Genomic DNA, 8,806 nt, shown 5'->3' with positions numbered 1-8,806 from the left:
TCGGCTTTGATCGCAAGCGCAAGTTCTTAGTGCAAGTGTCATTTCAAAGTCAAACTCCAAAGCAACGCACGTGTTTTCGTCACGCCAAGTGCAATTTACAATTTCAAGTGTCTATTGTCTTAACGAATAAAATACTAATTAATTAAGTACAAAAGCACACAAAATGCCCTCCGGGGCCTCCCCGTTTGGGGATAATCGGTTTGCGATGCTTTCCGAAAGTCCCCAAGCAAAAAAACGTAAAAAGCCACAAAGACTAGATTTATCCTTCCCTGACCTACCCAATCCAACAACTAAAACACCCAAATACATCGTAGTAACATCGAAAAATTATGAAAAGAAAATTACAGATTTCTCCTGCTTTGCGGTGAACCGAAGCCTACATCTCATTACAAAAAATATTATAAAAATTACACCCACAAGAGACGGCAACCTACTCGTTCTGGTGGACTCACATAAGGACGCTGATAAATTTCTTAAAGCAACTTCGCTGACTGGTATTTGTGAAATTGCTTGCAAACTTCACGAATCATTGAACTTTGTAAAAGGTACCGTATATGCGCCTTGCTTAATCAACATACCAGAAGAAGAAATCATTAAGGAACTAAGCTCCCAAAAAGTGACAGGTGTGTATAAATTCATGAAAATGAACGATGGAGTACCAAAGCCAAGTGGAGTAGTCCTCTTAACTTTTGAACTCTTTAATTTGCCAGAAAAAATTGACATTTCGTGGTATTCTGCAAAAATTCGTCCATATTTTCCCACTCCAATGAGATGCAAATCATGCCAGTATTTAGGGCACACTGCAAAACATTGCAGAAACAATCCCACATGCGTCAATTGTGGTCTCCCTCCCCACGTCTCCGACGTCTGCACACAAACTAAATGTGTCAACTGCTCACAAGAGCACCCCGCCTCATCAAGGCAATGCCAAAAATTTGTACAACAAAAAGAAATCCTACAAATCAAAACAACAAAAAAATGTACTTTGCGTGAAGCAAAAGCAATCTTTAGAGCGAATGCCCCAAAGCCCAGTGATACCGCCAGCTACTCCTTTATTGCAGCTGACACACAAAAAGAGCAAACTCAAAGCCAAGCAAACACACAAAACAAAACTAAACTAGTACCCACAACAACTACGAACCCAATTTCTCCCTTCTCAATAACACCGAACATACCAAACTCTCAAAATTTCACTCAACAAAAAACACCTGTTACGCAGCAACACATCGTAGATGAGTTTATCAGCTCTCTTTCCACCACAATATATCCACCACACTCAATATCAATAATATCGCAAACCAATGATCACAATAAAGATAACAATATACACCTCGTCTCTCTAAACCCACCAATATCAATCTCTCCTACAGAAGGACTTAATGACAACGATTGCGCATCTCTTTCTGCGGCATTCTCCAATGGGGAACTCTCTTGCTTAGGAAAAAACAACTTATAACGCCCTTCTCCCTCCCATGTGTATCTCTATACTACAATGGAATATGAACGGCTACAACAATAATTACCACGAACTACTACTAATTATAAAAGAACAAAATCCCGACGTAATATGTATACAAGAAACACACTTTCCTTTCAATACACGTAATTTTTTCTGCCCGAACAACTTCACTGGGTATTTTTGTAACTTAGATACGAACCTAAGTGCTAAACAAGGCATTGGTATCCTAATCAAAAAACATATCCCACATGAAGCTTTAAATATTAACTCTACCATATGCACACTGGGGATTGAGATACGCCTTAATCCTAAAGTGACTGTGCTCAATAGCTATATACCGCCACAACAAAGTTTCTCATCCAGAGAACTGCTTAAATTTTTGACACCAATAAGTACGCCAATTATATTGACTGGCGATTTTAACTCCTGGAGCCCACTCTGGGGCTCGCACGATGTTAACTCCAGGGGCAAAATACTAGAAGATATCATCCTCTCAGCCGATCTAGCTGTACTAAATAATGGTTCACCCACGCACTTATCTACGCACAGTTCTTTTACCCATATTGATTTGACTTTAGTCACACCCAGTCTCATGCCAAACTGTGAATGGAAAATATCGAAAGATCTTCACGGTAGCGATCACTACCCGATAACCACTACCTTTCAGACTCAATTTAAAACTGAAAAACGTGCAATATCGGTGAAATTTAAAATTGACCAAGCTGATTGGCACAAATACCAGGCGAACTGCATAGAGCGTTTCACTTTCGCAACCACTTCTGATGTCAACCTTCTTGCGGCAAGAATTACCAAAGCTATTAAAACTGTTGCAAATCAATCAATCCCTCAAACAAAACCTTGCCGCCAGACATGCACAGTGCGTTGGTGGAACCAAGAGCTAAATAAATTAAGGCAAGATAAACAAACTTGTTGGAGTATTTATAAAAAAACTGGGACCATACCTAACTTAATTTCATACAAGAAAGCCAATGCCATTTTTAAAAAAGCAGCAAAGGCTGCCAAACGTGCTTCCTTTGAAGAATTTTCGGCCAAAATATCACCTACGTCTAGCATAAAAAAAGTCTGGCATGACATAAAATCTATAATCGGTATCCCATCACACACTATAGTATCACTGGAAAAAGACCAAAAAGTCTTCACCACCACTTCCGAAATAGCGAATGCCTTTGGCCGCCATTGGTCCCAGTACTCCAAAGATGAAAATTTCTCTAAAGAATACGTTGAAAACAAAAACAGAATACTCACGCAGAGATATAATCCCAGCAGATTAACGTTATCTGCGAAGCACCTAGAATATGACTTTTCTTTCACAGAACTTGAATTAGCCTTACAAAGTGCAAAAGGTAAAACGCCTGGTTATGATCGCATTTCCTATCCAATGCTAAAAAATTTGCCACAAAGTGCGAAAATTAAACTTCTTGAGATGTATAACCTTATGTTAAACAAAGGCAGCTACCCTCACAGCTGGCGATCGGGAATCGTAGTCCCTATACCGAAACCAAACAAACCCTCGCATGAAGTAAATAGTTTCCGGCCGATATCACTACTATCATGCCTAAGCAAAGTCGCTGAGAAAATGCTCGCAAAACGACTACTATGGTACATAACGAAAAATAAATTTATCAGCCCTAATCAAACCGCTTTCAAGTCAAAACATTGTACCATGGATTCTCTGTTGCATCTTCAACACTACGTGTCTGACGCTCTTTCAGCTAAAAATCATGTAACCATTCTGGCTACTGATTTTGAAAGAGCTTATGATCGCGTGGGGGTGCATGCTGTACTTCAACAACTCGCCAACTGGGGTGTGGGTCCAAAGACTTTCAATTTAGTAAAGGCTTTCATGATCGGACGTTCCTTTCACGTTAGAGTAAACAACACACTGTCAGATTTTTATACATTATACAATGGCATCCCACAGGGATCCCCACTATCAGTGGTATTATTTATGATCGCATTTGAACGATTAAATAATGTGATTCTTAAACACAAAAATATTGAAGTGTCTATTTATGCAGACGATGCTTTGCTCTTTAGGAAGATAAATGATACAGTAGCTTTAAACAATACATATTTAAAAATACTATGTGATATCAAAGAATGGGGCAAATTCTCAGGAGCAGCTTTAGCGATTAATAAATGTAAAATCTTACATATTTGTAAAAAACACCACTGCAATTATCCTCCATTGATATATGACAATTGTACTATTGAATTCACTGACAACCTTAAACTACTAGGTGTAATTTTTGATAAAAGGTTTACATTTAAGCACCATTGTAAGTACGTGAGAGAAAGTCTAAACAAACGCCTCAACATAATTAGATTCCTTAGCTCCAGGCGCTCGAAGGTTCATCCGACAATATTAACACAAGTGACTAAGGCTCTTATGCTGTCCAAGATCGATTACGGGTTACCGATATACGGATGGTGTGCAAAGTCAAACATCCGACTTCTTCAATCCCCATATCATACGGCTGCCCGGCGGAGTATTAATGCCTTTCCAACCAGCCCCACCAAATGTATACTAGCTGAAGCGGGACTGCCATCAATCTCCGAAAGAGTTCTACAAACAACGCTCAAACTCATACCAAAACTTTTGTGCACAACCAACACCATTCTTCGAAATGACGTAAAGAAAGCAGCTAAGAGCGTACGAAAGTTTAAGGTGACATCCACCCTACGCAGAAGTATATCTCTCTGCAAGCAATACGACATTGCTACGAGCTCGCGTAATAGAATCAGCCAAACAGCTCCCTGGCTGCTAAAGCATTCATCATTCAACACGGTACTCCAGCAGTATAGCAAACCAACTACCAACTCTGCAATTTACAAAAAAATATTCGCGAAAGAGGCAGCTGAACTCAACGCAAACAATTGGCAATGGTTATATACAGACGGATCGAAAAGCGAATCAGTCACGGCATTCGCTGTCATCAATTCCAAAGGAGCCGACATATCAACAGGCATACTTCCATCCTACTACTCAGTGTTTTCAGCTGAAGCAGTCGCAGTATTTGAAGCGGCAAAATATGCGCAGTCCAACAAAGGAAAATTTGTCATAGCCACTGACAAAATATTTACAGTAACAATAGTTTACTCGCCGAGATACGCGAGATTTGTGTCAAATCTCCCAGGAAAATCAAATTGATGTGGGTTCCCAGTCACAAAGGAATACACGGCAACGAGCTTGCTGATACTGCTGCCAGAAACGCTAGTATACGCCCCTGCCACATGATTGTCCCTGGCATTGAAAAAGATATTTTCAACAAAATAAAAATGATCAACCAAGAAGTGGAGTCAAATGAGTGGTCGTCTTTCAACCACGCATATAAAGCCATCAACCCATACAAAAACAGCATCCGCTTCCCAGCCGACTTAAATCGCCGCGACTGCAGTGTGGTAACCCGTATGCCCAAGATGTGGACTAACCCCAACCGTTACACATCTACTGGATGACTGTAAGTCACTGGACAACATCAGGCGTCAACACTTCAACTCAAAAACACCGTCTTCGCTACTTAAAGATATAAACTCCTCGAATATTAATATTGTCACGTCATTCCTTAAATCTGCCAAGTTATACCACCTTATATAAGGCAAAGCATCGCTCGTATAATTAATGAATAGAAATTTTTTTTCTTTTTTATTTTATTTTTTCCCATATACATATGTACACTAAGCTTAATTCAATTTCGCTTTTAATATAGGGTCGATGGTCTATGCAACTAGTACCCATAAGTTTCCTTTTTTTAATTAGTTATAATATTATAGTAATATGTATTATAATTAATTGTTGTAAATAAATAAATAAATAAAAAAATTACCCAGCCACTGGATGTTTTCTCGAGGAAAAACTGGATAAAAAATCCCTTATTATAGCCGTTTACGATTCGTTTTCGTGTACTTTTTAACCGACTTCCAAAAAGGAGTAGGTTATTAGTTCATCGGAATATTATTTTTTTTATGTATGTATGTTACCGCATAACTTTGGACCACGTCTACCGATTTCGATAATTCTTTTTGCATCGGAAAGACAGTGTCTCAGAGGTGGTTCCATACGAAACTGGTTTAGATCCGATCATCGGATCATGAGATATATATATATATATTTTTTTATATGAGAATTGAAGTCGGTTTTTTTTGCTAAAAATCACTTGTTCGTTTTAAATTGTGGAGCGGCTACGAACAGTCGTAAACGGATCGAAAAAGCATTCGTATGCGAATATTACACTGTGCGGCAGCCAATTTTACACAAGAAAAAATCAATATGTTCACAAAACTGGGGACCAGGATTTTTTTAAAAGGACTTTGAAATATCTAGAATATGATTGCATAAAAAAATTTTTCAAAAGATTCGGTGCATTGTATAATAACAATATGGGTATCAATTAAAAGAATAAATTCTGTAGAATAATGAAAAAATAATTTTTGGGTGCTCCAGGACGAATAAGTATCGAAAATGTCTTTTTAAAACTTTATCCTTGAATATCCTTAGAAATTTCAAAAATTTATTACATACCCATATCCATATTCCATACCATATCCTCGAATTTCGTCCTTCTAACTTTATTAGTTTTAGATAAAAAAAATTTACACTTCTCTTTATAAGTTATTGATAGTCACAATATACATAAATGAAGATACTGGAATCATTATTATGGAACCATGTATGCGCTCTAAACGAACAAACTGATCGTATGATGTACGGTTTAAATACTTTAATTGTTTTTTATACAAGGGCGTAGCCAGCCTTTCACCTAGGGGGATCAGTTTATATAGAGGGAAAATATGTTTTTAATTAAATTTTTTTTGTGTACATATATGGATAGAAATTTTTGGGTTTAAAAAAGTATGCGTTTTCTGGTGTCCTTTACAAAGATACAAATTTTTTAAAAATCTGTATGTATTTTTTTTGTTTAAAATATTTTTTTATAAAAAAAAGGTACTTTTTTGCTTTTAAGTCTTTTTTCTCAAATTTTTATAGATGAAGAATACAAACATGCACACCAGAAGAAATGGGTAATCGGTTAGTAATTTTTTTATAAAAATTTTTTTTTATAGAAAAGGTACTTTTTCGTTTTAAATGTTTTTTCGCAAATCCTTACATACAAAGTGTACAACATCAGATGGAAGGAGGTTCAATCGCGTTTAAAACGATACCAATATTTTAAAAATCACTTTAAAATTGTTTGAAATATAAGGTTATATATAAATAAGAGCAAAAGGCTGGCTACGTCTATATTTTTAGTTTTTTTAATTAATTGCATATAATAATAAAAAATATTTTTTTACCCAAGGTCCTATTTCGAACTTCGAAGGCCCATATCTCGATTTCGGAGGCTAACTTCGAAAAACGGAGAAACTACTTTTTTACCCATGACTCAATCTCTTTAAAAAAAATTGGTTTGGGCCAATACCCAGCCGAGTGCTGTGCAGTGTAATGATTCCAGTATCTTCATTTATGCATATTGTAACTATCAAGAGAAGTATAATTTTTTTTTTTATATAAAACTAAGAAAGCTCGATTGACGAAATTTGAGGATGTGACATATTTTTATCAAAAATAAATATTGGAAATTTCCAAGGATATTCAAGGATAAAGTTTTAAAAGGACATTTCCAAAACTTATTCGTCCTGGTGCACCAAAAAATTAAGTATTTTTTCAATTCTACAGAATTTTTGCTTTTAATTGATACCCGTATTGTTACTCTACAATGCACCAAATCTTTTAAATAATTTTTTTATGCAATCATATCCTAGAAATTTCAAAGTCCTTTAAAAAAAAATCCTGACGTCCGAGAGAAAAATTAATAACGCAGGTATACTATGTTTGGCACCTAGTTTTGTGAATATATTGATTTTTTCGTGTGATTTAAAATTTTTTGGTTTTTGTCGCACGGTGTTATATATTATAAAATATTGTGGTTCAAGAGAAATTTCCAACAAAATTAAAACTTTTTCTTATGATGACAAAGTACTACAAGCCTATTTTTATAAATTTTTTTGTTTTATCGTTTACAAGCCTTTCTCAAACTTTTTACCGATCCAGAATCCCTTGTAAAATATACATGCTGGCTGGGCACTAATACAAGCTGTATGGGGTGCGGGATTATCTATGGCTCATTCCATCTCAAATCACCCAGGCCGGCGGAAAGTGAATTTGAGATTGCGATAAAACTCACAGGGATTGTTCCTTGAACAATTTAAGGAGACACGTATTTTTTCTTTTTGCTCAGAAATGCGAATTTTTCGAATAATGATTTTTTTTCTTTTTGAGTACGAACGCTTCTTTTTTCCTCTCTTAATAGCAACTTTTGCTGAAATCGTTTATAACTGCAGCAAAAAAGCAAGGATTCTAACGATTTTTTTTTTAACTGCAGATATTGATCTACTGAATCGATCTAGTGAACTAAACTTCAGTAATTGTTTATTACTAATTAATTATTGTTTATAAGCAAAAAAAAAATTTTTTTTTCAAATTGATTTTTTTCAAATTGCCACATCTTTTTTTTCTCTCAAACTTTTTCGTCTATTAGGGAATAGTATAAACTATTTGCAGTACGAGTAGCAATATGCTAAAATTCGTCGTTTTCGAGTTATGATTGTTTTTCTGAAAATGCACTTATATGATGCAAGCAGATTTCGTGCCAGTTGAGGGCACAAAAATTGTTGCCCATTATGACAAAATTTACTTGCTGGAAATTTTTTAAGGTTGCCCGATCAGACCCAAAAGTTTTTCCCAATTGGCCTCTAATTTTGGCCCAATTGGGGCCCAATTAGCGATTTGCCCAATCTACCGAAGATTTCCCAAACCAGTGCTCACAATTTGCTCAAAGTGAACATGCATACGCAATTAAAACGTTTTTATCGATAAAATCACACATACACACATCAAAATTCCCTTCGAAAAAAAATTTTTTTAATTTTTTCTTGAAAAGTTTTCCATATACAAATTTTTTGATAAAAAAAATTAGTTTTTCAAAATATGCCATTTCAAAAAAATTGGAACAGATCACAATGGTAGCTCTGAGTATTGCGCAATATTTAAGTATAATGTTATGGGGTGCACTCTACAATGATCCGAGTTATGATTTTTTTTTACACCGAACTTGAGTACAGAAAAAATACGTGTCTCCTTAAATAGTTCAAGGAAAAATCCCTGTGAGTTTTATCGCAATTTTAAATTCACTTTCCGCCGGCCTGGGTGATTTGAGATGGAATGAGCCCTATACATATATATAACTATTTAATACAAATACATACTATGTACATACAAACTATACTCAACTATTTTTCTCGTTATACCTTACAGAGCCAGCAAGT

General features: G+C 35.7%; 1 protein-coding gene across 3 annotated transcripts in view; it reads right to left on the bottom strand.

Annotated features, from left to right (window-relative positions):
* Positions 1-8,806, bottom strand: part of LOC118745979 (peptidoglycan-recognition protein LC-like) — a 53,324-nt gene that overhangs the window by 18,238 nt on the left and 26,280 nt on the right. The gene's annotated exons all lie outside the window — the stretch shown is intronic.

The sequence above is a fragment of the Rhagoletis pomonella genome, unplaced genomic scaffold (genome assembly GCF_013731165.1).
Source record: "Rhagoletis pomonella isolate Grant_MI unplaced genomic scaffold, Rhpom_1.0 Rhpom_scaffold_00010, whole genome shotgun sequence".
In the NCBI taxonomy this organism is placed as follows: domain Eukaryota; kingdom Metazoa; phylum Arthropoda; class Insecta; order Diptera; family Tephritidae; genus Rhagoletis; species Rhagoletis pomonella.
This window is presented reverse-complemented; position numbering and strand designations above follow the sequence as displayed.